General features: G+C 46.5%; 7 non-coding genes across 7 annotated transcripts; 6 read left to right on the top strand and 1 right to left on the bottom strand.

Moving 5' to 3' along the window:
* Positions 1 to 15439: 15439 nt before the first annotated feature.
* Trnas-cga lies at positions 15440 to 15514 on the bottom strand. The gene has a single exon. It is a non-coding gene; the product is annotated as a tRNA-Ser (tRNA).
* Positions 15515 to 15733: 219 nt separating this feature from the next.
* Trnas-cga lies at positions 15734 to 15808 on the top strand. Its single transcript has one exon. It is a non-coding gene; the product is annotated as a tRNA-Ser (tRNA).
* Positions 15809 to 16034: 226 nt separating this feature from the next.
* Positions 16035 to 16109, top strand: Trnas-cga. Its single transcript has one exon. It is a non-coding gene; the product is annotated as a tRNA-Ser (tRNA).
* Positions 16110 to 16335: 226 nt separating this feature from the next.
* Trnas-cga lies at positions 16336 to 16410 on the top strand. The gene has a single exon. It is a non-coding gene; the product is annotated as a tRNA-Ser (tRNA).
* Positions 16411 to 16937: 527 nt separating this feature from the next.
* On the top strand, positions 16938 to 17012 carry Trnas-cga. The gene has a single exon. It is a non-coding gene; the product is annotated as a tRNA-Ser (tRNA).
* Positions 17013 to 17238: 226 nt separating this feature from the next.
* Trnas-cga lies at positions 17239 to 17313 on the top strand. The gene has a single exon. It is a non-coding gene; the product is annotated as a tRNA-Ser (tRNA).
* A 226-nt stretch (positions 17314 to 17539) lies between these two features.
* On the top strand, positions 17540 to 17614 carry Trnas-cga. The gene has a single exon. It is a non-coding gene; the product is annotated as a tRNA-Ser (tRNA).
* Positions 17615 to 27608: the final 9994 nt, after the last annotated feature.

The raw sequence follows: 27608 nt of genomic DNA, 5'->3' as shown, positions 1-27608 counted from the left end.
TTTAAATTAAGATACACCTATGGTAACTGGGCACTTTTAAATGTTAAACTAGGATCAAATATAGCATATGTTGGGTCATTGTGTGGGAATGATATGTCCAAAGTGGAAGTATGGCTCAAGTGTGTATCGGTATATTCTCCGTGTGGATTCATGTATCATAGTATTTTATGTGTTAAATAGTTGTGAGACTAAAATTTATTCCATAAATTTAAGAAAATAAAAGGTTTTATTGAGACACTCAGTTTGTCCTTTGGTTATTGATAGAAGTTTGGGGTGAGGTATATTGATTCCTCATTAAAGTAGTATATCTCAGAGGGAGGAAAGGGTACTTCAAACAACATCAATGACTAACTGGACTGCTATATTTATGGATGCAGCGGATGTTATCGACAGATTTGTTACAAGATATGTTTATGAGCAGGCAACTTCATGGTATACTGAGATAAACAGGTACTGCAAAGATGTAACAGCTACCAAAGAAAATAATTTGCTTCTAACCTTTCATATCCTACAGGACACTGAGTCCAAAGATTTAAAAAAAGTCACCTGGTTGTAAGAGGAATTTCTTTGTCCAAGACAATTTGACAGCCAACTGTCATTCACTCAAGATGGTGTACGCAGTAATTAAGCAAAGCAGTAGGCTCTGCCAGAACCATCGACTCTGTGTCTAACAGTGCATTTTAATTCGACAGTATGCCATCTTAGGAAATTTATAACACTTGTAAGTAAGCATTACAAATATAGATTCTTATATGGTCACGTCATTTGTTATGTATTTCACTGTTATTGTCTAACCTACTTTCAAAAGACACTTTATAATGGCACTTTGAAGACGATATCATGATTGTGTAAGTGTAAATGTAACACTGTAAATAAACAACAGTCTAACGGCGGTATTGACTTTAATGAAAAAAGATTAATATATACAATATATACATCATTTAGCCTAACGTAGAAATGGTGCAGAGCATGCAGCGTGTCCTTCTGTGCCGTCACAACATTGCCCTCGTCGATCTCGAGAGACGTGGTACACGCATGAGGGAGACGAGTCTGATGCCGAATCAGATGATACAGAGGAGTCAGCTGCTCCACAGCCCAGCGGACGTGGTTTGGAACGCCACCTCAACCCTCCCACTTGGCGCCGCTTCACTCCTAATGATCGCGCCTTTACACGCCTGACGTCTGCAATACGTAGCAGAGCGTGATGCGCACTTTCTTAAAGGCCACATAAGAGAGAGTTGTAAAATTCTTGCGTGCTCCGAAATTTCCGCGCTCTATCAGCGCAAAGTCGTGTCAACGTTTGTCAGAACCTCGGGTTTGCCCTCCGAACTCAGCATTCCAAAATGGAGGCTTATCACGCAACTGACCAGAGACTATGGTACAACACTTCTGGGTTCACCTTAATACGGTAAGGATCTCCATCTGCGCCGTATTCAACACCCAACGGAATCAGAACATTTTCACCGACAGTCGTGTGTGACGTAATGTGACAGCCACTACACTGTGGTCCGTGAAGTCGGCGGGGATGGCATCGATAGCCAAAGTCCTTTCACACGTCCGTTCAGACTAAATATGTGACACCTGTTGCTAGAAGAAACAGTAAAATAAGTAAAACTGACAGAAGCAAAGAACGGACAATTTAACTACTGAAACTTCCTGGCAGATTAAAACTGTGCCGGACCGAGACTCGAACTCGGTCCCGAGTTCGACTCTCGGTCCGGCACACAGTTTTAATCTGCCAGGAAGTTTCATATAAGCGTTCACTCCGCTGCACAGTGAAAATCTCATTCTGGAATTTAACTACTACCGACAGAAATAATAATTAGGAAACTGGTCTACAGGACGCAACACACAGTTAGAACAACCACCTGTCAAAATAGTATCCAAACATTTCCGTAACAAATGAATCACCTGTTCCTTAAAAAATTCGGATAGATCTAAAGTGCGTCACGTACTGGACGACGCACAAAGGAAAATGGTCACGTGAAGAAAAGTTCACCTTATCCATTTACCATTATCAAGGATTTCAATTCCTTCAATGGAAATGTCCTCCCCAAAAAAACGTATAGTTCACACGGGAGCCAGATTAAGCACATGCAAAAAAAGAGCCAGAAAAATTTACAGGAAGAAGCTAGCCGCAAATCCGATACAACCCTATTAATATTCAAAGGAAGAAGCGTATGAGCCAGCACACTTTAACAAACAAGAAGCTAAATTCGATCTCATGGCTGGCTTAATTACGTGACCAGATTGTGCCAGGGTCCATTTTCGAGTCCGCTGACGCGTCCACGTAGGACCGAGCGGCTAGCCGGGCGGGCTTATCATCACTTACTCAGCACCGATTCAGTCAGTTAATATCGCTCCTCTGAAACACTACCAGCACTTCACTCACTCAAAGTAATGAGTGCTATCCACAAGGCACCTTAACCGGACTCCTTTCCACATTTCTGCACGGCTTTTGATACCGTTGCTCCCAAAAGACGTAGTCACATTGCGTGCCTATGGAGTATCGTCCCTGTTGTTCGTCTGTAATCGTGTATCGCTGTCGGAAAGTCAACATAAGCTCAAAACCAGTTCGTTTTGTACCAGCGCGATGTAGACGAAGGAGTGTCACGCATATGATCTGCGGGTTTGGGGTGGCAATAATTCAGACAAAGATATTTTTGGTTGCGTCGAGAAAAATTCAATTAAAAACTTTCTCCTGCGAATATAAAAATAACTTGTGTATGTCCATCTACATAGCGAGGAACGATAATCATAATAAAGTACAAGAAATTTCATTTCTCATGCACGATGTTCGAGAGCGGAAGTGTACAGAAATAGGCTGGCGGTGGTTCGACAGACCCTCTGCCAGGCACTTTAGAGTCAATTACGGAGTGGCCATGTACACGTGTTGTCCGCCTACACACTTTATCTGGTCAACACTTGTTTGTGGTACAGGCACTGGTCTGATGGTACTTCACCTGCTGGTATATCCTTTGCACTTCTATACAGCCACTGCCGTGATATCAATTTCAGCCTTCTTACGGTAGTCGAGCGTTGGTCCCCCTCTGCAGTTTCAACCTCCAGTAATTCCCTCATTAGAAACTCTACAATTCCTTGAAGTCTCAGTGTGACCTCTCAACCCAACCAATCTTTTAAGCAAGTTACCGCTTAAGTTTCCGTTTTTCCCATGTCAATGTAGTACTTCCACATTAGTTACTCGATCTACACATCAAATATTCAACAGTATTTTGTAGCGCCACTTTTTAAAAGCTTCTGTTCCCTTCTTGCCTAAACTGCTGTTCAACATAAGACAAATAGCTTCAGGAGAAGTTCGTAAGATTTCCATTTACATTCAATGGTAGTATATTCCTCTTTTTCAGATACGCTTTTCTGCTCTTCAAAATCTCGTTTACTGCTATTACTTTTTTATTTTGTCGCCCTTTGTTTCCTCCATCTTCAGTTATTCTGTTGCCCATAGAGCAAAGGTCATGCCTACATAATTTCGTAAATTAATTCGTTCTGCAGCGCCTCATTTAATCTCATTACATTCCATTATCACTCTTTTACTTTGCTAGAAAATCATTTACAACCGGTTTTCAAGATATTATCCATTCAGTTCTATTTCTGTCCCATGAGTTTTGGCGTCGCTGGCGGAACTGTGTCATGCAGAATGCTTAAGGGTTTTGCTTCTCGCCCCAGAACTTTCATTTCCTCACAAAACTTCTCTTCCTGTTCCTTTACTTGTTGCTTAGTAAACAGATAGTTCAGCGTGGAGATAGGCTGCAGCTCTCCATTTCAGTACTGTTTCTGGTTTGATGTGGTATTCCAAAGGACCCCTGCATGGTCTGCAGGATTAGGATCTGTTTGCTTAGTGAACCATTCAAGGCGCGATAGAGTGCTTGAAGGTTCCTAAAAGCAGGAACGTTTGTGTACCGACCTGGAAGATGTAACTGTCCATAGCACACTCGTCACGAATGGGTAGGATGAAGGACAACAATTGGTCACCAAGAATGTTGATATAAACTACCTGATTTATATTCGTGATATTCATGGTACATTATCATAACATCACAGAAGCGTCTGCAACCTGAGCAGTGCCCTCAACACAGGGCGAGTTAAACAACTCACTGGACTGTCAGTGGCCTTGACACCTCACATCATTTGAAAGACGCGACCGCTCAGAGCACACTGCACTCGCCTCCCCCTTCCTTCCCCCCCCCCCCCCCCCACACACACACACACCTCAGTCAGCCTCTGGACAGTTCCTGTGCTGTTTGGTCCACTGGAGACGTGCAGCGTTATGTGCCACTGTGAGCGATGGCCTTCTTATAGGTACCGAGCTCCACATCTCCTCTGTGTGCAGCTATTATAGGAAATGTTCGCTTGGAAACTGGTTGACATGGACTTCGATTGACTGGCAGAGAACTGTTGTACTTAGAATCAAAGGACACACCTCCAACGTATTCCACTCTTCTAAATTTCTCACTACCATGCCCTGCAAAGATAGCCACCTTGTCTATGATGGATTTTGATATCTAAAAACTTTTTGAATTCATGCAGTTGCTCCTGTCACCTAACAATTGTTTTAAAATGTTTATGAATGTTCCTAGCTAGGTCACCCAATCTCTGGGAAAACATTTACAAGCTTCACCAGCACATTTGTGAAGAAAGTAAAATATGAATTAGGAAATAATTAGTTCAGGAAGTTTTTCAATTAACCGAGTACAACACCGATTCTTGGACGCTTCATATAATTCCAACCAGCTGAAGCAAATCTTATAACATTGTTTTCAGGAAAGTTGTACTAAAAAATTAAAGAATTAGATTAGAATAAAACGTTTTACTTGTTGCACCTTATCATATTCACCGTGCCTAGAGATTTCACAAAGGTTCCAAAATTTATGTTCAACTTTATTTGTGTCCTCGTAAAATTTTTGAGAACAGATAGTAAAACCTGGGTGTTCACTCATGTCTTTCTGCAGTCTACTTCCATAACCGGTTTCAGGCTCTGTCTCAGGCTGATACCGATCTTCGGCCTGACATGGCTGCTTGTCCTGTTCCAGAGGTTGCCCCTCAGTCTGCAAGATCCGGGCAGTCGCAGAGGGTGGGCTTACTGGTAGTTGGGAGCTCCAACGTCAGGCGCGTAATGGGGCCCCTTAGGGAAATGGCAGCAAGAGAGGGGAAGAAAACCAATGTGCACTCCGTGTGCATACCGGGGGGAGTCATTCCAGATGTGGAAAGGGTCCTTCCGGATGCCATGAAGGGTACAGGGTGCACCCATCTGCAGGTGGTCGCTCATGTCGGCACCAATGATGTGTGTCGCTATGGATCGGAGGAATCCTCTCTGGCTTCCGGCGGCTATCTGATTTGGTGAAGACTGCCAGTCTCGCTAGCGGGATGAAAGCAGAGCTCACCATCTGCAGCATCGTCGACAGGACTGACTGCGGACCTTTGGTACAGAGCCGAGTGGAGGGTCTGAATCAGAGGCTGAGACGGTTCTGCGACCGTGTGGGCTGCAGATTCCTCGACTTGCGCCATAGGGTGGTGGGGTTTCGGGTTCCGCTGGATAGGTCAGGAGTCCACTACACGCAACAAGCGGCTACACGGGTAGCAGGGGTTGTGTGGCGTGGGCTGGGCGGTTTTTTAGGTTAGATGGCCTTGGGCAAGTACAGAAAGGGCAACAGCCTCAACGGGTGCGGGGCAAAGTCAGGACATGCGGGGACCAAGCAGCAATCGGTATTGTAATTATCAACTGTCGAAGCTGCGTTGGTAAAGTACCGGAACTTCAAGCGCTGATAGAAAGCACCGAAGCTGAAATCGTTATAGGTACAGAAAGCTGGCTTAAGCCAGAGATAAATTCTGCCGAAATTTTTACAAAGGTACACACGGTGTTTAGAAAGGATAGATTGCATGCAACCGGTGGTGGAGTGTTCGTCGCTGTTAGTAGTAGTTTATCCTGTAGTGAAGTAGAAGTGGATAGTTCCTGTGAATTATTATGGGTGGAGGTTACACTAAACAACCGAACTAGGTTAATAATTGGCTCCTTTTACCGACCTCCCGACTCAGCAGCATTAGTGGCAGAACAACTGAGAGAAAATTTGGAATACATTTCACATAAATTTTCTCAGCATGTTATAGTCTTAGGTGGAGATTTCAATTTACCAGATATAGACTGGCACACTCAGATGTTTAGGACGGGTGGTAGGGACAGAGCATCGAGTGACATTATACTGAGTGCACTATCCGAAAATTACCTCGAGCAATTAAACAGAGAACCGACTCGTGGAGATAACATCTTGGACCTACTGATAACAAACAGACCCGAACTTTTCGAATCTGTATGTACAGAACAGGGAATCAGTGATCATAAGGCCGTTGCAGCATCCCTGAATATGGAAGTTAATAGGAATATAAAAAAAGGGAGGAAGGTTTATCTGTTTAGCAAGAGTAATAAAAGGCAGATTTCAGACTACCTAACAGATCAAAACGAAAATTTCTGTTCCGACACTGACAATGTTGAGTGTTTATGGAAAAAGTTCAAGGCAATCGTTAAATGCGTTTTAGACAGGTACGTGCCGAGTAAAACTGTGAGGGACGGGAAAAACCCACCGTGGTACAACAACAAAGTTAGGAAACTACTGCGAAAGCAAAGAGAGCTCCACTCCAAGTTTAAACGCAGCCAAAACCTCTCAGACAAACTGAAGCTAAACAATGTCAATGTTAGCGTAAGGAGGGCTATGCGTGAAGCGTTCATTGAATTCGAAAGTAAAATTCTATGTACCGACTTGACAGAAAATCCTAGGAAGTTCTGGTCTTACGTTAAATCAGTAAGTGGCTAGAAACAGCATATCCAGACACTACGGGATGATGATGGCATTGAAACAGAGGATGACACGCGTAAAGCTGAAATACTAAACACCTTTTTCCAAAGCTGTTTCACAGAGGAAGACCGCACTGCAGTTCCTTCTCTAAATCCTCGCACAAACGGAAAAATGGCTGACATCGAAATAAGTGTCCAAGGAATAGAAAAGCAACTGGAATCACTCAATAGAGGAAAGTCCACTGGACCTGACGGGAGACCAATTCGATTCTACACAGAGTACGCGAAAGAACTTGCCCCCCTTCTAACAGCCGTGTACCGCAAGTCTCTAGAGGAACGGAGGGTTCCAAATGATTGGAAAAGAGCACAGATAGTCCCAGTCTTCAAGAAGGGTCGTCGAGCAGATGCGCAAAACTATAGACCTATATCTCTTACGTCGATCTCTTGTAGAATTTTAGAACATGTTTTTTGCTCGCGTATCATGTCATTTCTGGAAACCCAGAATCTACTATGTAGGAATCAACATGGATTCCGGAAACAGCGATCGTGTGAGACCCAACTCGCCTTATTTGTTCATGAGACCCAGAAAATATTAGATACAGGCTCCCAGGTAGATGCTATTTTTCTTGACTTCCGGAAGGCGTTCGATACAGTTCCGCACTGTCGCCTGATAAACAAAGTAAGAGCCTACGGAATATCAGACCAGCTGTGTGGCTGGATTGAAGAGTTTTTAGCAAACAGAACACAGCATGTTGTTATCAATGGAGAGACGTCTACAGACGTTAAAGTAACCTCTGGCGTGCCACAGGGGAGTGTTATGGGACCATTGCTTTTCACAATATATATAAATGACTTAGTAGATAGTGTCGGAAGTTCCATGCGGCTTTTCGCGGATGATGCTGTAGTATACAGAGAAGTTGCTGCATTAGAAAATTGTAGCGAAATACAGGAAGATCTGCAGCGGATAGGCACTTGGTGCAGGGAGTGGCAACTGACCCTTAACATAGACAAATGTAATGTATTGCGAATACATAGAAAGAAGGATCCTTTATTGTATGATTATATGATAGCGGAACAAACACTGGTAGCAGTTACTTCTGTAAAATATCTGGGAGTATGCGTACGGAACGATTTGAAGTGGAATGATCATATAAAACTAATTGTTGGTAAGGCGGGTACCAGGTTGAGATTCATTGGGAAAGTGCTTAGAAAATGTAGTCCATCAACAAAGGAGGTGGCTTACAAAACACTCGTTCGACCTATACTTGAGTATTGCTCATCAGTGTGGGATCCGTACCAGGTCGGGTTGACGGAGGAGATAGAGAAGATCCAAAGAAGAGCGGCGCGTTTCGTCACTGGATTATTTGGTAACCGTGATAGCGTTACGGAGATGTTTAATAAACTCAAGTGGCAGACTCTGCAAGAGAGGCGCTCTGCATCGCGGTGTAGCTTGCTCGCCAGGTTTCGAGAGGGTGCGTTTCTGGATGAGGTATCGAATATATTGCTTCCCCCTACTTATACTTCCCGAGGAGATCACGAATGTAAAATTAGAGAGATTAGAGCGCGCACGGAGGCTTTCAGACAGTCGTTCTTCCCGCGAACCATACGCGACTGGAACAGGAAAGGGAGGTAATGACAGTGGCACGTAAAGTGCCCTCCGCCACACACCGTTGGGTGGCTTGCGGAGTATCAATGTAGATGTAGATGTAGAACGTAAGCATTACGGCCTGCAATTGTAGTAATATTTTAATATACTAGCTTATCTTGAGTTACTTAAGTACTCCAGTCCACATATTTAATTTCATTACTCATCCGATACTGGTGTGATTTCATTCCTAATTAAAAATGTTCTTTCTTACGGATTACATGAACGGCTCCAGCAGTTGTTCAAAAATGAGATCTGAGTTTTGTCAAACCAATCGTTCACCATAGAGCGACTACCGACCAGAGACCTGAAAATTACATTTCCTGAAATTCAGTCTGTCTACATCCTCTGTTTTGCTCCTCCAAACTCCAATCTGACACCACCATCTTCATTCTGGTAGCGAAATTCTGAAATAGATCAGTTCAGCTGCTCCTCTGCAATTAACAATGGAATTCCCATTGCGCTCGTAATTTTACCGCCCTTCCTTTCAATTTCACCGAAGGCTGTTTTGACTTTTCTATTCCTGAGTCACTCCTTCCGACAATTATTTATCTCTTTTTCGATTTCTTCACATTTCATGCAGCCATTCCACTAGCTTTCATGCATTTCCTGTTTATTTCATTCCTAAATGACTTGTATTACCTTATTCCTGATTTTGCCTGCACGTTTCTGTACTTCCTCCTTTCGTCAGCCAGCTAAAGTATTTCTTCTGTTATCTTCTTTCTGTTTCCTCTCAATTACCTTTTTTTTTTAGCTATGTTTCTCTTTCGAAATTGTGTAGTCCCTCTTTTTATTAATGTCCATTCCTCTTCAATTGAATTTCCTTCTGAGCTATTCATCGGCGCTGTAATTATATCCTCAGAGATCTTCAACCACATATCTTTATTCATGAGCATTTCTGTATCGCAGTTCTTAGCGCATTATTTCTTCCTGCCCAAATTGTTAATCTTTAGTCTGCTTTTCGTCATTACTAAATTGCGATCTGAGTCTACATCAGCTTCTGCGTGTACCTGATTCTAGTACTGATTCCATATCTCTTTTGATTTCGAAATCTCTGCCTGACCATGATGTCATCTAACTGGACTCTTCCCATATTTCCGAGTCTTTTCCTAGTACAGGCCTACCCCTACCACTCGTAAATACTGAACAGAGGCTTCGCTATTACTACCTGAAATCTACTGAATAACTCCATTAGTTTTTGTCCTCTCTCATTGTTAGTGCCAAGCCCATATTGTCTGAATTTTATTTTTCGTTTTCTGTACTGCTTATCGACGTACCGGCAAGAGTCGCCTGCAGTAACGTATCACCACTACAGTGATTTTGGGTTGGGGCGTACGCTGCACCCCCTACTGTGTGGACGCGCACGTGTCCCCCGCTGGTCTCCCTCGCCCTGTGTTGTTGTGACGTCCACAGCCGGGCTGGCGGAAACTGTAAGCGGCTGAGACCGCAAACAGGACATTAACTGTCTGCTAACCGCTAACCGCATGCAATCGCAGTGAAGACATGACGCACTTCCCACACACACACACACACACACACACAAACACGTAAACGCATCGAGTATTCCTGGCGCACATCCGTAATGGTCCAAATACGCAAATACTACTTGAAGGCGAGCAATCACGATCCTGCGTTAGTAGCTTCCCGCAGATCGAGAGATTTATACCAAATATATTAATAAGCGACGGTACTAATCTCCTATTGCGCACAGAACATGTCACTATTCAAGAAGAAAGGAAAAAATCACGGGAAACTGAAAACAGTGGAATATCACCAAGATTGGCAATGTCTTATAAAAGCTCAAAATTTTGCGCGGACTTTAATGCGAGATGCTTTTAATAGTGTCCACAACGGAGCTTTGCCTACACATCTGGTAGAAAAACCCAAAGAGTTTCTGGTCGTATGTAAAGTACATCAGTGGGAATACACAATCGGTGCCATCTCAGTATGATGACAGTGGTTATGTTACTGATCAAAGTGCCGCTAAAGCGGAGTCACGAAATGCGGTAAATATTACAAAATTCGGTCAATAACAGCAGCCGACTTGAGTAAGTTAGAAGTAGATATCCTCGATGTAGAGGAGCAACTTAAACCACTTAATAAAGGCAACTTTTTCGGCCGAATTGTATACCAGTCACGTCCCCTTACGAGTATGGTGCTATATATTTAGAAATCATCTACAACCGCTTACTCGACAAAATTACAGCCCCTAATGAATGGAAAGTTCGACACGTCACACCAACAGTCACGAAAGGAAACAGGAGTAATTCCCTGAATTATTGCCGCATACCAGTAACGTCGATCTGCAGTAAGATTTGGAACATTCACTGGGCTCGAACATTATGAATTGTCTCGAAGAAAACGGCCTATTGAGATATACTCACCACCGATTCAGTAAATATCGTTCTTCTGAGGCACACCTAGCTTTCATAGTAGCGACTGCTATCGACAACGGACTTTGAACTGGTTCCTTTCTTGATTTCCAGAAGGCTTTTGATACCATTTCTCAGAAACGGCTTGTAATCATTTTGTAAACCCATCGAATTTTGTCCTAGTTGTGCGTCTGTTGACTCATCAGTGAGAACACTGAATTTAGTGTGTCTCAGTTTTCTTGGTACTTCGTTCTGCGTTGTTATGGCTCTCTCCTATCACATTGTTTACGATCTGGAAACATTCAGTTCAACGCAGTTGAGTAGCATCTGAAATTTTAGAATCAGGCAAACAACTCTCGACTACGTCCTCCAGCTGATTTACTACAATCAAGAGAAGACTGTTCTGCCACGAATGCTGTCAAGTAAACACTGGATGATTGAACAGTGGAAACACGCTGTATGGAGTGACGAATCACGGTACAGAATGTGGCGATCCGATGGCAGGGTGTGGGTATGGCGTATGCCCGGTGAACGTCATAGGCCGGCGTGTGTAGTGCCAACAGTAAAATTCGGAGGCAGTAGTGTTATGGTGCGGTCGTGTTTTCCATGAATGGGGCTTACACGTCTTCTTCTTCTGCCTGGAACTATCATAGCACAGGCATACATTAATCTTTTAAGCACCTTCTTGCTTCCCAATGTTGAAGAGCAATTCGGGGATGGTGATCGCATCTTTCAACACGGTCGAGCACCTGTTCATAATGCACGGCCTTTGGCGGAGTCATTGGACTAAAAAATCATCTCTGTAACGGACAGGCCTGCACAGATTCCTGACCTATATAGAACAACTTTGGGATGTTTTGGAGCCCGTCTTCGTGCCAGGCCTCACCGACCAACATCGATACCTCTCCTCAGTGCAGGACTCTGTGAAGAATGGGCTACCATTCCCCAAGAAACTTTCCAGAACCTGATTGAACGTATGCCTGCAAGAGGTGTCATCAAGGCTAAGGAAGGGCTAATACCATATTGAATTCCAGCCACGAACTTGTGAATCATTTTCAGCCAGGTGTTCACATAGCTTCTTAATGGAAAAAATAAAAGGTATTCATATGATGTGGGCTATAAACTGAAAGTAATAGCGTATGCAGAAGAACATGGAAACAGAGCAGCTGAGTGGCATTTCGGCCGTCCACCAATAGAAATGGTGGCTCCATCTTTGTGTGGGCTGTCTTCCATGGAACAGACTGGGCCCTCTGGCCCAGCTGAATCAATCGTTTGCTAGAGATGGTTATGCTCGGTAATTTGGTGAACATTTGCAGCTATTCATGGACTTTATCTTCCCAAACAACAATGCGTCATGTCACCAGGACACAATTGTTCGCTACGGATTTGAAGAACAATCTGGACAGTTAGAGCGGATGATTTGGCCACCCGCACAGCCCGACAGGCGTCCCGCCCAACATTTATGGGACTAAATCACTTCGTGCACAAAATCCTGTGCTGGGAACACTTTCACAGTTACGGGCGGTTACAGAGACCCCATGGCTCAGTAGTAGTGCAGGGGCTTCCTACGTCCTGTTGAGTCCTGCCTCGTCAACTCGTCGGACTACGCCAGGCAAGAGGAGGTCCGGCACGACATTAGGAGGTGCCCCATGACTCTTGTCAGTGTCAGTGTGTTACTGTTACTAATGGTAGGTGGAAACCAAGTGTTTAGCTGATTTACTTTCCTCTGGGCGACATTCCCTACATCTACACGTAATAATTACTGAGTAAGGCAGTGCATGGCGTAGGGAAAAATCGTGTCTGTACTATTTATTTCCTTCCATACCCCATTCGCGTAAAAATGACTGTCCGTAAGCCACCATACGCAGACTAACCTCTCTCACCTTACCCTCATTCCACCAACGCGAGATACACAATGAGGTGGGATAACTCATTATACCGTGTGGGACCTCCTTTTGCCCAGTGTAGTACAGCAACTTAATGTGGCATGGCCTCAACAAGTCATCCCTCCAGAAATACTGAGGCATGCTGCCTCTAACAGCCTTCCATAATCGCAAAAGTGTTGCCAGAGCAGGATTTTGTGTATTGACTGACATCCCTGTTATGTTCCATATGTGTACCATGGGTGGCAAGAGCATTCTCTCGATTTGCACAGAACGTTCTTCAAACCAATCGCAACAGTTGTGACTTGGTGACATGGTGCATTGTCGTCCATACAAATTATGTCGTTGTTTGGGAACATGAAGTCCACGACTGGCTGCAAGTGGTGTCCAGGTAGCCAAACATAACCATTTCCAGTAAATCATAGGTTGAGTTGGACCACAGGACCCAGTCCATTTTACCTAAAGACATCCCACACTATTATGGAGCCATCACCAGCTTGTGAAGTGCCTTGTTCACATATTGGATCCAGGGCTTAGTGGGGCCTGTGCCACACTTTAACGCTAGTATCAGCTCTTACCGACTGAATCAGGACTCTTCTAACCAGATCACGGTCTTTCAGTCATCTGCGGCCCCACCGAGAGGGTCACGAGCCCAGGAGAGGCGCTGCAGGCGATGTTGTGCTGTTAGCCATGAGCGGATACTACAAAAGGCTCTACAGGGAGGCAATCGAAATCGCTAAACACCCTAACAATTTCAATCGAAAGGAGGAGGGCGTGAAATTAAACGGCATATGGATGCCGGTGTTAAAGAAGATGTGTACCACCGGTCCACTAATGGGTGATGACAACGGCGATCGACGGCGACGTACAACAGCTCATTGCACAGACGTGACGTCACCCCGCGGTGCGGGAGCGAGCGGACACGGAATTTAGCGGCAGTCAGTAGCGAGCCAGTGGGTGTGTTGGACCTTCCATCGAGCTACGGACCCCCTTGAAGATGTCTCCCGCAGTCGGAGACGAAACGTTGGGAACTGACACAGAATTCATCAACCGACCACGGCGTAACAGCCCGGATAATTATAATGGACAGTCTGGATGATTGACTGATCTGGCCTTGCAACACTAACCAAAATGGCCTTGCTGTGCTGGTACTTTGAACGGCTGAAAGCAGGGGGAAACTACAGCTGTCATTTTTCCTGAGGGCATGCAGCTCTACTTTATGGTTAAATGATGATGGAGTTCTCTTGGGTAAAATATTCCAGAGGTAAAATAGTCCCCCATTTGGATCTCCAGGCGGTGTTACTCAGGAGGATGTTGTTATCAGGAGAAAGAAAACTGGCGTTCTATGGATCGGAGCGTGGCCAAGATAGATACAAAGTCCATGCCTACCACAGTAGTACAAGTTTATATGCCAACTAGCTCCGCAGATGACAAAGAAGTTTGATGAAATGTATGATGAGATTAAATAAATTTTTCAGATAATGAAGGGAGAAGAAAATTTAATAGTAATGAGTGACTGGAACTCGATAGTAGGAAAAGGAAGGGAAGGAAACGTAGTAGGTGAATATGGAATGGGAGTAAGGAACGAAAGAGGAAGCCGCCTGGTAGAATTTTGCACAGAGCATGATTTAGTCATAGCTAACACGTGGTTCAAGAATCATAAAAGAAGGTTGTATACATGGAAGAAGCCTGGAAATACTGCAAGGTCTCAGATAGATCATATAATGGTAGGACAGAGATTCAGGAACCAGGTTTTAAATTGTAAGACATTTCTAGGGGCCAATGTTGACTCTGACCACAATCTATGGGTTATGAACTTTAGATTAAAACTGAAGAAACTGCAAAAAGTTGGGAAGTTTAGGAGATGGGACCTGGATAAGCTGAAAGAACCAGAGCTTGTATAGAGCTTCAGGGAGGGCATTAGGGAACGTTTGACAAGTATGGTGGGAAGAAATACAGTATAAGAAGAATGGGTAGCTTTGAGAGACGAAATAGCGAAGGTAGCAGTGGATCAAGGAGGTAAAAAGACGGGGGCTAATAGAAATCCTTGGGTAACAAAAGAGATATTGAATTTAATTGATGAAAGGAGAAAATATAAAAATGCAGTAAATAAAGCAGGCAAAAAGGAATACAAACGTCTCAAAACTGAGATCGACAGGAAGTGCAAAATGGCTGATCAGGGATGGCTAGAGGACAAATGTAAGGATGTTCAAAAATGGTTCAAATGGCTCTGAGCACTGAAAGGAGAAAATATAAAAATGCAGTAAATAAAGCAGGCAAAAAGGAATACAAACGTCTCAAAACTGAGATCGACAGGAAGTGCAAAATGGCTGATCAGGGATGGCTAGAGGACAAATGTAAGGATCCAGAATGAGATTTTCACTCTGCAGCGGAGTGTGCGCTGATATGAAACTTCCTGGCAGATTAAAACTGTGTGCCCGACCGAGACTCGAACTCGGACCTTTGCCTTTCGCGGGCAAGTGCTCTACCAACTGAGCTACCGAAGCACGACTCACGCCCGGTACTCACAGCTTTACTTCTGCCAGTACCTCGTCTCCTACCTTCCAAACTTTACAGAAGCTCTCCTGCGAACCTTGCAGAACCAGCACTCCTGAAAGAAAGGATATTGCAGAGACATGGCTTAGCCACAGCCTGGGGGATGTTTCCAGAATGAGATTTTCACTCTGCAGCGGAGTGTGCGCTGATATGAAACTTCCTGGCAGATTAAAACTGTGTGCCCGACCGAGACTCGAACTCGGGACCTTTGCCTTTCGCGGGCAAGTGCTCTACCAACTGAGCTACCGAAGCACGACTCACGCCCGGCACTCACAGCTTTACTTCTGCCAGTACCTCGTCTCCTACCTTCCAAACTTTACAGAAGCTCTCCTGCGAACCTTGCAGAACCAGCACTCCTGAAAGAAAGGATATTGCGGAGACATGGCTTAGCCACAGCCTGGGGGATGTTTCCAGAATGAGATTTTCACTCTGCAGCGGAGTGTGCGCTGATATGAGTACTGGGCGTGAGTCGTGCTTCGGTAGCTCAGTTGGTAGAGCACTTGCCCGCGAAAGGCAAAGGTCCCGAGTTCGAGTCTCGGTCGGGCACACAGTTTTAATCTGCCAGGAAGTTTCATATCAGCGCACACTCCGCTGCAGAGTGAAAATCTCATTCTGGAAACATCCCCCAGGCTGTGGCTAAGCCATGTCTCCGCAATATCCTTTCTTTCAGGAGTGCTGGTTCTGCAAGGTTCGCAGGAGAGCTTCTGTAAAGTTTGGAAGGTAGGAGACGAGGTACTGGCAGAAGTAAAGCTGTGAGTACCGGGCGTGAGTCGTGCTTCGGTAGCTCAGTTGGTAGAGCACTTGCCCGCGAAAGGCAAAGGTCCCGAGTTCGAGTCTCGGTCGGGCACACAGTTTTAATCTGCCAGGAAGTTTCATATCAGCGCACACTCCGCTGCAGAGTGAAAATCTCATTCTGGAAACATCCCCCAGGCTGTGGCTAAGCCATGTCTCCGCAATATCCTTTCTTTCAGGAGTGCTGGTTCTGCAAGGTTCGCAGGAGAGCTTCTGTAAAGTTTGGAAGGTAGGAGACGAGGTACTGGCAGAAGTAAAGCTGTGAGTACCGGGCGTGAGTCGTGCTTCGGTAGCTCAGTTGGTAGAGCACTTGCCCGCGAAAGGCAAAGGTCCCGAGTTCGAGTCTCGGTCGGGCACACAGTTTTAATCTGCCAGGAAGTTTCATATCAGCGCACACTCCGCTGCAGAGTGAAAATCTCATTCTGGAAACATCCCCCAGGCTGTGGCTAAGCCATGTCTCCGCAATATCCTTTCTTTCAGGAGTGCTGGTTCTGCAAGGTTTGCAGGAGAGCTTCTGTAAAGTTTGGAAGGTAGGAGACGAGGTATTGGCAGAAGTAAAGCTGTGAGTACCGGGCGTGAGTCGTGCTTCGGTAGCTCAGTTGGTAGAGCACTTGCCTGCGAAAGGCAAAGGTCCTGAGTTCGAGTCTCGGTCGGGCACACAGTTTTAATCTGCCAGGAAGTTTCATATCAGCGCACACTCCGCTGCAGAGTGAAAATCTCATTCTGGAAACATCCCCCAGGCTGTGGCTAAGCCATGTCTCCGCAATATCCTTTCTTTCAGGAGTGCTGGTTCTGCAAGGTTCGCAGGAGAGCTTCTGTAAAGTTTGGAAGGTAGGAGACGAGGTACTGGCAGAAGTAAAGCTGTGAGTACCGGGCGTGAGTCGTGCTTCGGTAGCTCAGTTGGTAGAGCACTTGCCCGCGAAAGGCAAAGGTCCCGAGTTCGAGTCTCGGTCGGGCACACAGTTTTAATCTGCCAGGAAGTTTCATATCAGCGCACACTCCGCTGCAGAGTGAAAATCTCATTCTGGAAACATCCCCCAGGCTGTGGCTAAGCCATGTCTCCGCAATATCCTTTCTTTCAGGAGTGCTGGTTCTGCAAGGTTCGCAGGAGAGCTTCTGTAAAGTTTGGAAGGTAGGAGACGAGGTACTGGCAGAAGTAAAGCTGTGAGTACCGGGCGTGAGTCGTGCTTCGGTAGCTCAGTTGGTAGAGCACTTGCCCGCGAAAGGCAAAGGTCCCGAGTTCGAGTCTCGGTCGGGCACACAGTTTTAATCTGCCAGGAAGTTTCATATCAGCGCACACTCCGCTGCAGAGTGAATATCTCATTCTGGAAACATCCCCCAGGCTGTGGCTAAGCCATGTCTCCGCAATATCCTTTCTTTCAGGAGTGCTGGTTCTGCAAGGTTCGCAGGAGAGCTTCTGTAAAGTTTGGAAGGTAGGAGACGAGGTACTGGCAGAAGTAAAGCTGTGAGTACCGGGCGTGAGTCGTGCTTCGGTAGCTCAGTTGGTAGAGCACTTGCCCGCGAAAGGCAAAGGTCCCGAGTTCGAGTCTCGGTCGGGCACACAGTTTTAATCTGCCAGGAAGTTTCAAATGTAAGGATGTTCAAAAATGGTTCAAATGGCTCTGAGCACTATGGGACTTAACATCTTAGGTCATCAGTCCCCAAGAACTTAGAACTACTTAAACCTAACTAACCTAAGGACATCACACACATCCATGCCCAAGGCAGGATTCGAACCTGCGACCGTAGCAGTCCCGCGATTCCGGACTGCAGCGCCTAGAACCGCAAGACCCAAGGATGTAGAGGCGCTTATCACTAGGGGTAAGATAGATACTGCCTACAGGAAAATTAAAGAGACCTTTGGAGAAAAGAGAACCACTTGCATGAATAGTAAGAGCGCAGGTGGAAACCCAGTTCTAAGCAAAGAAGTGTAAGCAGAAAGGTGGAAGGCGTATATAGAGGATCTATGCAAGTGCGATGTTCTTGAGGACAATATTATAGAAATGGAAGAGAATGTTGATGTAGATGAAATAGGAGATATGATACTTCGTGAAGAGTTGACAGAGCACTGAAATACCTAAATCGAAACAAGGCCCTGGGAGTAGACAACATTCCATTAGAACTACTGACAGCCTTGGGAGAGTCAGGTCTAACAAAACTCTACCGTCTAGTGAGCAAGATGTCTGAGACAGGCGAAATACCCTCAGACTTCAAGAAGAATATAATAATTCCAATCCCAAAGAAAGCAGGTGTTGACAGATGTGAAAATTACCGAAATATCAGTTTAATAAGCCACGGCTGCAAAATACTAACACGAATTCTGTACAGACGAATGGAAAGACTGGTAGAAGCCGACTTCGGAGAAGATCAGTTTGGATTCTGAAGAAACGTTGGAACACGTGAGGCAATACTGACCCTACGACATATCTTAGAAAATAGATTAAGGAAAGGCAAAACTACGTTTCTAGCATTTGCAGACTTAGAGAAAGCTTTTGACAATGTTGACTGGAATATTCTCTTTCAAATTCTGAAGGTGGCAGTGGTAAAATACAGGGAGCGAAAGGCTGTTTACAATTTGTACAGAAACCAGATGGCAGTTATAAGAGTCGAGGGGCATGAAAGGGAAGCAGTGGTTGGGAAGAGAGTGAGACAGGGTTGTAGCCTATCCCCAATGTAATTCAATCTGTATATTGAGCAAGCAGTAAAGGAAACAAAAGAAAAATTCGTAGTAGGAATTATAATGTACGGAGAAGAAAGAAAAACTTTGCGGTTATCCGATGACATTTTAATTCTGTCAGAGACAGCGAAGGACTTGGAACAGCAGTTGAACGGAATGGACAGTGTGTTGAAAGGGGGATATAAGATAGAAATCAAGAAAAGCAAAACGAGGATAATGGAATATGGTCGAATTAAATCGGGTGATGCTGCGAGAATTAGATTAGGAAATGAGACGCTTAAAGTAGTAAATGAGATTCACTATTTGGGGAACAAAGTAACTGATGATGGTCGAAGTAGAGAGGATATAAAATGTAGAGTGGTAATGGCAAGGAAAGCGTTTCTGAAGAAGAGAAATTTGTTAACATCAAGAATAGATTTAAGTGTCAGAACGTCGTTTCTGAAAGTATTTGTATGGAGTTTAGGCATGTATGGAAGTGAAACGTGGACGATAAATAGTTTAGAGAAGAAGGGAATAGGAGATTTAGAAATGTGGTGCTACGGAAAAATGCTGAAGATTAGATGGGTAAATCACACAAAAATCTGAGGAAGTACTGAATAGAATTGGAGAGAAGAGAAAGTTGTGGCACAACTTCACTAGAAGAAGGGATCGGTTGGTAGGGCATATTTTAGGGCATCAAGGGATCAGCAATTTAGTATTGGAGGGCAGCGTGGAGCGTAAAAATCGTAGAGTGAGCCCAAGAGATAAATACACTAAACAGATTGAGGAGGGTGTAGGTTGCAGTTGGTACTGGGAGATGAGGAACCTTGCACAGGATAGAGTAGCATGGAGAGCTGCATCAAACGAATGAAGACGACAACAGCATTCAAGTTACGTAAATGTTTCCATCTCACGTAAATAAATAACTCTTTTAATACCATGTGTGCATTTGCGTTGTAGAAAGAGGAGACTGGGTACCCACAACAACATCGTCTCTCTTGCTTCCTTGCAGTACACCGCTCTACACCGTTCAACTGCTGTCCCATGACTTTTGGCGTCTCTGGCGGAATTACAGTGTCATATACAAATCATCAAGATTTTACTTCTGGTCGCTGAACTTTCATTTCCTCACTAATCCCCTCTTCCTACTCCTTTACGTTTCTCTGGATGTACAGACTGAATAGCATAGGGGAAGGCTACAACTCTGCTTCATTCTCTTCATCTCATTCGACTCTTCAAACGTCAGTATTGTTCCTGGTTTATGTGTGAACTGTAGATAATTGAAAAGATGTTGTTACAGTCAGTATTGTCAGAAGCTACCTCTGAATCTATAACCGCTGTAAACTACGAAACCACATACGTAACACTGCTGTGTTTAAAGCTTCAAGATATGAGAGTATTTTACTATCTGTACTGAACTATCGCCTGGTGTGAAGCAATAGCGAGGAAGCTTCATCATAGTCCGATCAAATAAATCAGAACCGTTCAATCGCCATTGACCACTAATAAATAATGATGGTCAGATTTCAATGAAGATTTCGGAATAAAGGGACACCATTTTAGTTAGCAGAAAAACCGTCGCCCTACGTTCTCCGTGGAGCCAAGCGAATGCCATTAAAGGCTACACAATCCATATGTTTAGCGCAAACTATGACAGGCCGCCAATTTTAAGCACCACGAACAAAAAATCTGTCGTTCCTGGAGGACATGACCGTGACACCTTGTGACACCGACTCTAGCCTAGATAATAGCCTTAGTTCGTCTACGAAGAAGATCCACGAGTTCCTTCAGATGTGTCATATCCAGTAAGAGCCCATTGTTGATGGTCATATCCCTCAGATTAACAAAACAGTGGTGCTGTTGATTGTTAAGTTTCATCTGGTATAGTCCAGACATTACAGGTGACGACTGGACTATAACAGATGAATAGTAGTAATCAACAGCGCCGCTGTTTAGGACCTGGTTCCTTAGTGGCCCACTCGAGAGGTGATAGGGTGCGAGAATGACTGCAAAACCAGGAATGTGTCTTGTGGATATGTACAATCTCTTGTGGAAAGACGTGATTGTCCATAGCACACACATCATGAATACGTTGAAGTAAGCTTCCTTGTTTATATTGATGGTAACCTCCTCCACACAGCTCACTGGACCACCGGTACCCTCGATGCCTCGCTTTGTTTGGGGAAATGGCGACCCTTCAGCCAACACCACACGCACACCCAGTCACCTACTGTCCGGTTCCTGTGCTGTTTGGCCCACTGCAGGCGTGCAGCATTATGAGCCGATGTCAGCTGTGATACTCTTAGAGGTATTCAACTCCCCACCTGCACTGCACACAGCTCCCTACGAAATGTACACTTGGGAACTGGTTGAGATGGACCTCAGTTCTCAGACAGGGGAATTTCATGTCAGATGTGAAAATTATTGTCATTGAAAATCCGTGCTATTCGTCTCTGGATATTTTTACGACTGTTCTTATGTCACGAGTTACAGTTGTATGTAGGCTGTTTAAGTTTCTATGTTGGTAACGCCACATAGCGCTCTGTATGAAAATCACTGACTGTGCTGTGTGCAGTTTATGGCTGGTTTGCATTGTTGGATTATTCGCTATTGTAGTGTTGGGCAGTTGGATGTGAACCGCACGTAGCGTAAGTTGGAGGTGAGCCGCCAGCAGTGGTGGATGTGGGGAGAGAGATGGCAGAATTTTGACAGCGGAAAATCTGGACGTCTGTCCATCAGAAAGAGTAAATTTCTAATACTCCATATCATGAACTGACATATATATATGATGACTTTTCAACATTATTAGGGTATATACATTGTTTGTTCTCTATCAAAATCTTTCATTTGCTAACTATGCCTATCAGTAGTTAGTGCCTTCAGTAGTTAGTATCTTTTATTCAGCTGGCAGTATTGGCGCTCGCTGTATTGCAGTAGTTTGAGTAACGAAGATTTTTGTGAGTTAAGAGATTCATGAAAGGTATAGGTTACTGTTAGTCAGGGCCATTCTTTTGTAGGGATAAAAAAAATGTCGTGTGACGAGGGCCTCCCGTCGGGTAGACCGCTCGACTGGTGCAAGTCTTTCGATTTGACGCCACCTCGGCGACTTGCGCCTCGAGGGGGATGAAATGACGATGATTAGGACACCACAACACCCAGTCCGTGAGCGGAGAAAATCTCCGACGGAGCAGGGAATCGAACCCAGGACCTTAGGATTGACAGTCTGTCGCGCTGACCACTCAGCTACTGGGGGCGGACTTTTGTAGTGCTTATTGAAAGTCAGATTGCGTTGCGCTTAAAAAAATTGTGTGTCAGTATAGTGATGATAAGAATAAGTAAAGAGATAAATGTCTGAGAACGTTCAGTTTTGCTCAGCTGTTTGAAAATCAAATAATGTAAGAGGTTTATCACCACAGTAATACATAATTTTCTGAGGGGATGTTTCACAGCCGCGTGGGATTAACTGAGCGATCTAAGGCTGGACTGTATCGCTGGTACCGGTGGAGGTTCGAGTCCTCCCTCGGGCATGTGTGTGTGTGTTTGTCCTTAGGATAATTTAGGTTAAGTGGTGTGTCAGCTTAGGGACTGATGACCTTAGCAGTTAAGTCCCATAAGATTTCACACACATTTGAACATTTCGAAGTTTCACAGTCACTAACAATATGTTTCATAACACTTACCAGAAATTAAAAGTCATAGCTGCAAAAAATTGAATTGTGGCTCCTGTTTTTATCAAAGCCTTGGAGCAACATTTCTGATAAATGAGCGCTTCTGAGACAATCATACGCTACACTTACTCATGTGTGCACAAATCACTACCTGTGAAAGTGGGTAGGTAGCAAGGTCAAGTAGTGTCCTTCCTCCTTGCAGTTTCTAATGTGAAACCAGCAAATAGCCACATGTCAGATGATCTTTTTAGGTAAGTCCAGGGAGTGTATCAGCAACCGAATTTAGCCATGTAAAATTTAAATTACGTTTATTGCGAATGGTAAACACAATCATAGCATACTTCGACATATCAAGTGTGTATCAATTAGCAAGTAAAGGTCCAAACTCTTGGCATCGCCAGAACGCACATACCTGGGCGACAGCAGCTAGGAGGCGCCGCTGCCGCCAGCTTGGCGTTGTGTGCTGGCCACACCCCACATGGCAGCCTATCAGCGCCCGCTGCTGTGCTATAAGCCTGAAGCACAGGTGCCCGGACGGATTCGAGGGTAGGTTCCCTCACTTCCTGATCGAGGACCCACACTGCCTGGGCTACACTCAGGGTGTATTTTCGACGTGGAGGAGCCCCAACCGTGCCTGTCGTGTTGTTGCCCGTCAGCACGCTGTCACTGCTGCCCGCCGTCCGGTCGCCGCTGCCGCCGCCGCCGGGTCGCCGTCTCTCGGTGCTCGCTGCTACTGCTGCTGCTGCCGCCGCCACCGCCGCTGCTGCCGTCTCTCGGTGCTCGCCGGCGCCTAGTGCTCGTCGCCACCCCCCATTTTAGTTCCTTTTGTACTTCGGCGTCTCCTGTTGCCCTTGGGGACTGCCTGCAGTCATGGACACCCCAACTACCACCATCATCTGCCCATCTCCTACTCCCACTGTAACATCATAGAGTGCTTCCTCTGGGATTAACCTGTCTCATCCACCTCCCCTACTCACAGTCTCCCCCTCTCCCCCCCTGCAACAACCACTGCTTCCCCTGCCTGAGTCACCACCTACCGCACCACAGTCGCCACCACAGAGTGCCCTACCCCCTCGCCTGGTGCTACTGCCTAACAGGAGGGCCCTGCCTTCCACCACCTCCCCATCCATCCAGTCCCTCATCCCTCCTCCCAGGCAAGACCCACATAAAAATCTTCCAAAAATCCACTGCCCACCCCACCTCCCTCTGACCCCACCATGGATACCACCCCACCTCCCTCCTCTCCAGCCCCCTCCCTGTATACCTTCGTCCTAGCCAACCCCGATCCGAAATTCCTGGATGCTCGCACCGTCACCCTTGAAATCCAAAATTACATCCCCACTGCACCCATCACCCAACTTATCCCTCACAGAGACTCTGTTCTCATCAAGTCTCCCTCTCCCTCTTTCCATACTGATCTCCTCCAGCATCTTGCGTGCATCACCTTTGGGCCCCATGCATCCCTCACCCCCTTCCTTACATCCTCCTCTCCTCATCTGTCCCAACCGCCTCGTCGTCCACCGACCCTCACTGCTGTCATTACAAAACTCAGTGCTGTGGTCACGGAGGCTGAGGTGTTGGCAGAACTGAACGCCCACCTTGCCTTGAAAGTCCACTTGGCCCGCCGTGTTTACAACTCCTCTGGCCCTACTTTCATCATGCAAATATTTACCGAGTCCACCTCCTGCATCGACCACCTCCTCACGCAGGGATCCCTGATTTTCAACTGCTGCCACCCTGTTGACCTGTCCCGTTTCCCTCCTCAGTATTACCGCTGCCAGTGCTGTCTCCTGTACAACGACCACCTCACCCAAAACTGCAAGAACCCACCAACCTGCCCCCATTGTGAAGCCTCCCACTTCCTTAAACAGTGTCCCAACCTCGCCTCCCCCCTTCCTGCAACACCTGCAATGAACCTCACCCCACCTACTCCTCCAAATGCAAAGCCAAACCCCCTCCCACCAACCCTGAACTCACTGTCCCAGTTCGCCCCGTCTACTCAACCATCCACCCTCACAGTTCCCTCCATCCTCCCCCTACAGCAGAAGACGTCATCCAGCTCCTCACCATTGTCCTGCAGAACATCCACCGCTCCCAGCGCCCCCACAAACTCCAGCAGATTTCCCTTGCTGCTCGCTTTGTTTTCCACTTAAACACCTATGCCACCTACTCCCACAACCAGGCCCACTTTACCTTAACCTGCCTTGACACCCTCGTTTAGGCCCCTGTCTCCCCTTCTCGCATCCTTCCCACCTCCAACCTCCTGGCACATCAGCAGTATCGTCTCAACATTTGCTCTCTCCCTGCAAACAAATACCTCTTCATACATACACTCTCCCAGCACCACGTTGACTCCTTCATCCTTAATGAAACCTTCCTCCAACCCCACCCTGTTGTCCGCACCTCCCCCTATTTCCTTCACTGCACTGACAATCCCCTACCCCTAGCCCAAGGTGGGGTCGCTATAGCCCACCTCAAGCATCTCCCTGTCCAGCCACAACCTGTCCTCAATGACCCGTCCGAACTCATCAGCCTATTTTTTCCCTTCCTCACCATCACGTGGGCCACCGTCTATATCTACCATGCAGCTCTCCCCTTTGACTTCATTTCCCATGTTGACCATACCTTCTCCACCTATGTCATCGCTGCTGACCTCAACATCCACAGCTGTGACCCTGCCACGTTTCGGCAGTGGCATCAGTTCCTTGCCACCCTCCATGGTGACCTTGTTCTTCTCCCACAGCATACCCATCCTGAAAGTAACTCCACCCTCGACGTTATCCTCGCTTCCCCCAACCTCCTTGGTCGCATTGCTGTTTATGTCCTCGATCCCATCGGTAGTGACCATCTCCCTGTCCTTCTCACCATCCCATCTACCCGTCCCGCCCCTGCAGCCACCCACACAGCTGCCCCTCCAAAGCCTGTCCATGACTACCACTGAGCCAATTGGGATGCCTAACAGGAATCCATTGCCTTACAGGTCGAAAGCCACCACTCTGCTGACATCACCCATGCCTCTTCCTTCCTCCAGAAGACCATAACTGACGCTGTGGAAGCTCATGTCCCTTCCACTCGTCCACTCTCACCGCCCAATGGTTCCTCCACAGGCACTCCTTCTTCTGCGTGAATCCTGCAGGCTCTACCACTCCTTCCTCCACACCCATGACTGGGATACTCTCACCCGCCACTGGCAATTACAGCGACACATCTGGAAACTCCTTACAACAAAAAAACGCCGGGACTGGCGCCAGACATGCACACGCCTCAACTCCATCCTCCCTGTCAACTCCTCCAAGTACTGGTCAGCCTTCCACTGCCTTACTGGTAGCCATCCCACCCTGCACTACCCCATACTCCATGACGATCGACCCTTTCCTTACAACCTCAGTAAGGCTAACCATTTTGCTTCCCACCTATCCGAGGTCATTCCTGACGATCCTCATTTTGATTACTCCCTCTTCCCCACCATCCTTGACCACACGGACTCCTCTGTCCCCGTGCTCGCCCCTATCGGGCCGCCCCTCAGACATCAACACTCCCATCACTGCACCATCACCACAATCGTCCTCCGCTCCAACGCAACACCGCCGTTGGTCATGATGGCGTCATCTACTGCCACCTCAAGGAATCCCACACATCCTTCCTGTCTGTCCTTGCAGCCTTCGACAATGTCCTCCTCTCCACTGGATTTTACCCCGACCTGTGGAAGACTTCCCATTTCCTGCTGTTCCCTAAACCTAACAAACCCCCCTCTGATACCTCTTCCTATCGTCCCATCTGCCTCACCTTCATGTTCAGTAAGGTCTTCGAGGGCATCCTCTCTCACCGCATTCACCGCCACCTTAACCAACACCACCTCCTTCCCCTTACCCAATGTGGCTTCCGGCCTTCCTTCTCCGCCGACGACCAGGTCCTTAACCTTACCAATATTCTTTCCCTCCAAATTAACTCCCATTGCTCTGTTATCTTAGTTTCCCTTGCTCTCCAGAACGCCTATGACCGTGTCTGGCATCCTGGACTCCTCTTCAAACTCCAGACGTATGCTCTCCCCATCAACTTCATCCATCTCGGTCCTTCCCTCCTCTCCTGTCGTCCCTCCTATGTGACTATTCACAGTTCCTACTCCAGTACTTTCTATCCCTCTGACGGTGTGCCCCAAGGTTCTGTCCATTCCCCTCTCTATCTCCTGTACACTGCTAATATGCTCAAACCGTCCCCACCTGTTCATCTTCTCCAGTTTGCTGATGACACCGCCTTCCTAGCCCTTTATCCTACCCTTCAATAGTCCCAACATACCCTCCAAACCCACTTTGACCAATTCACCACTTGGTGCAACCAGTGGTTCCTCCGTATCAATCCCTCCATGACCCAGGCAATGATCATAGGCCGCACCACCTGCTCCGTCCACCTCCATGATTTCTACCTCACCATTTATGGCTGTCCTATCCACCTACCCTCAAATACCTTGGCCTCACAATCGACCGCCACCTCATCTGGACTGCCCATCTCCTTACCATCAAAAACAAAACCTCACAACCGCCTCCACCTCCTGAAACTCCTGTCCGGCCGGACGTGGGTTCTGCATCCTTCCACCATCCTTGACACCTACAAATCCTTGATCTGCCCCATCCTCTGTTATGCCAGTGTAGCTTGGATTTCCACCCCTCCACAGTTCTATAAAGCCCTCCAAATCCTCGAACGCCTTGCACTCCACCTCGCCTTCCACATCCGCCTTCCATCCCCCATGAGCATCCTCTACAACCTCATCCCCCTCCTCCACCTTCTCTTTTTCCTTGAACACATCCGCACACTATGTATTGTCCGCCACCTTGATCCCCCTCACCCCCAGGTGTCTCCCTTCCTCTCCACCCCCAACCAGTTGCCGCGCCTTTACCATAGTGTCCCACCCTCTCTCCATCTCCACACCCTCCACCTCAACTTCCACCGTCTACCCCTCCCAGATGATGAGCTTTGCCCTGACATCTACCCTTCCTACCAAATCTAACCCCATCTTCCTGCCTCCTCCTCAGGGCTCCCTCTCCTCCCCCTTCCTCCTCCTGAGCGGCTTCCCCCTCCTACTTCCCTCCCTCTATTGTGCCCTCTTTCAGTGTCTCTGCACTCCCTCCTGCCCTGTCTTCCCTCTTCATCTCCTGCCACACGTATCTCCTGGCCTCTTCATGTACCTGCTGACACCCCTATTCTCTTCATCCCGCCGCTTCCCCTGCTGCCCC

The sequence above is a fragment of the Schistocerca piceifrons genome, unplaced genomic scaffold, assembly GCF_021461385.2.
Source record: "Schistocerca piceifrons isolate TAMUIC-IGC-003096 unplaced genomic scaffold, iqSchPice1.1 HiC_scaffold_1872, whole genome shotgun sequence".
Lineage (NCBI taxonomy): Eukaryota > Metazoa > Arthropoda > Insecta > Orthoptera > Acrididae > Schistocerca > Schistocerca piceifrons.
This window is presented reverse-complemented; position numbering and strand designations above follow the sequence as displayed.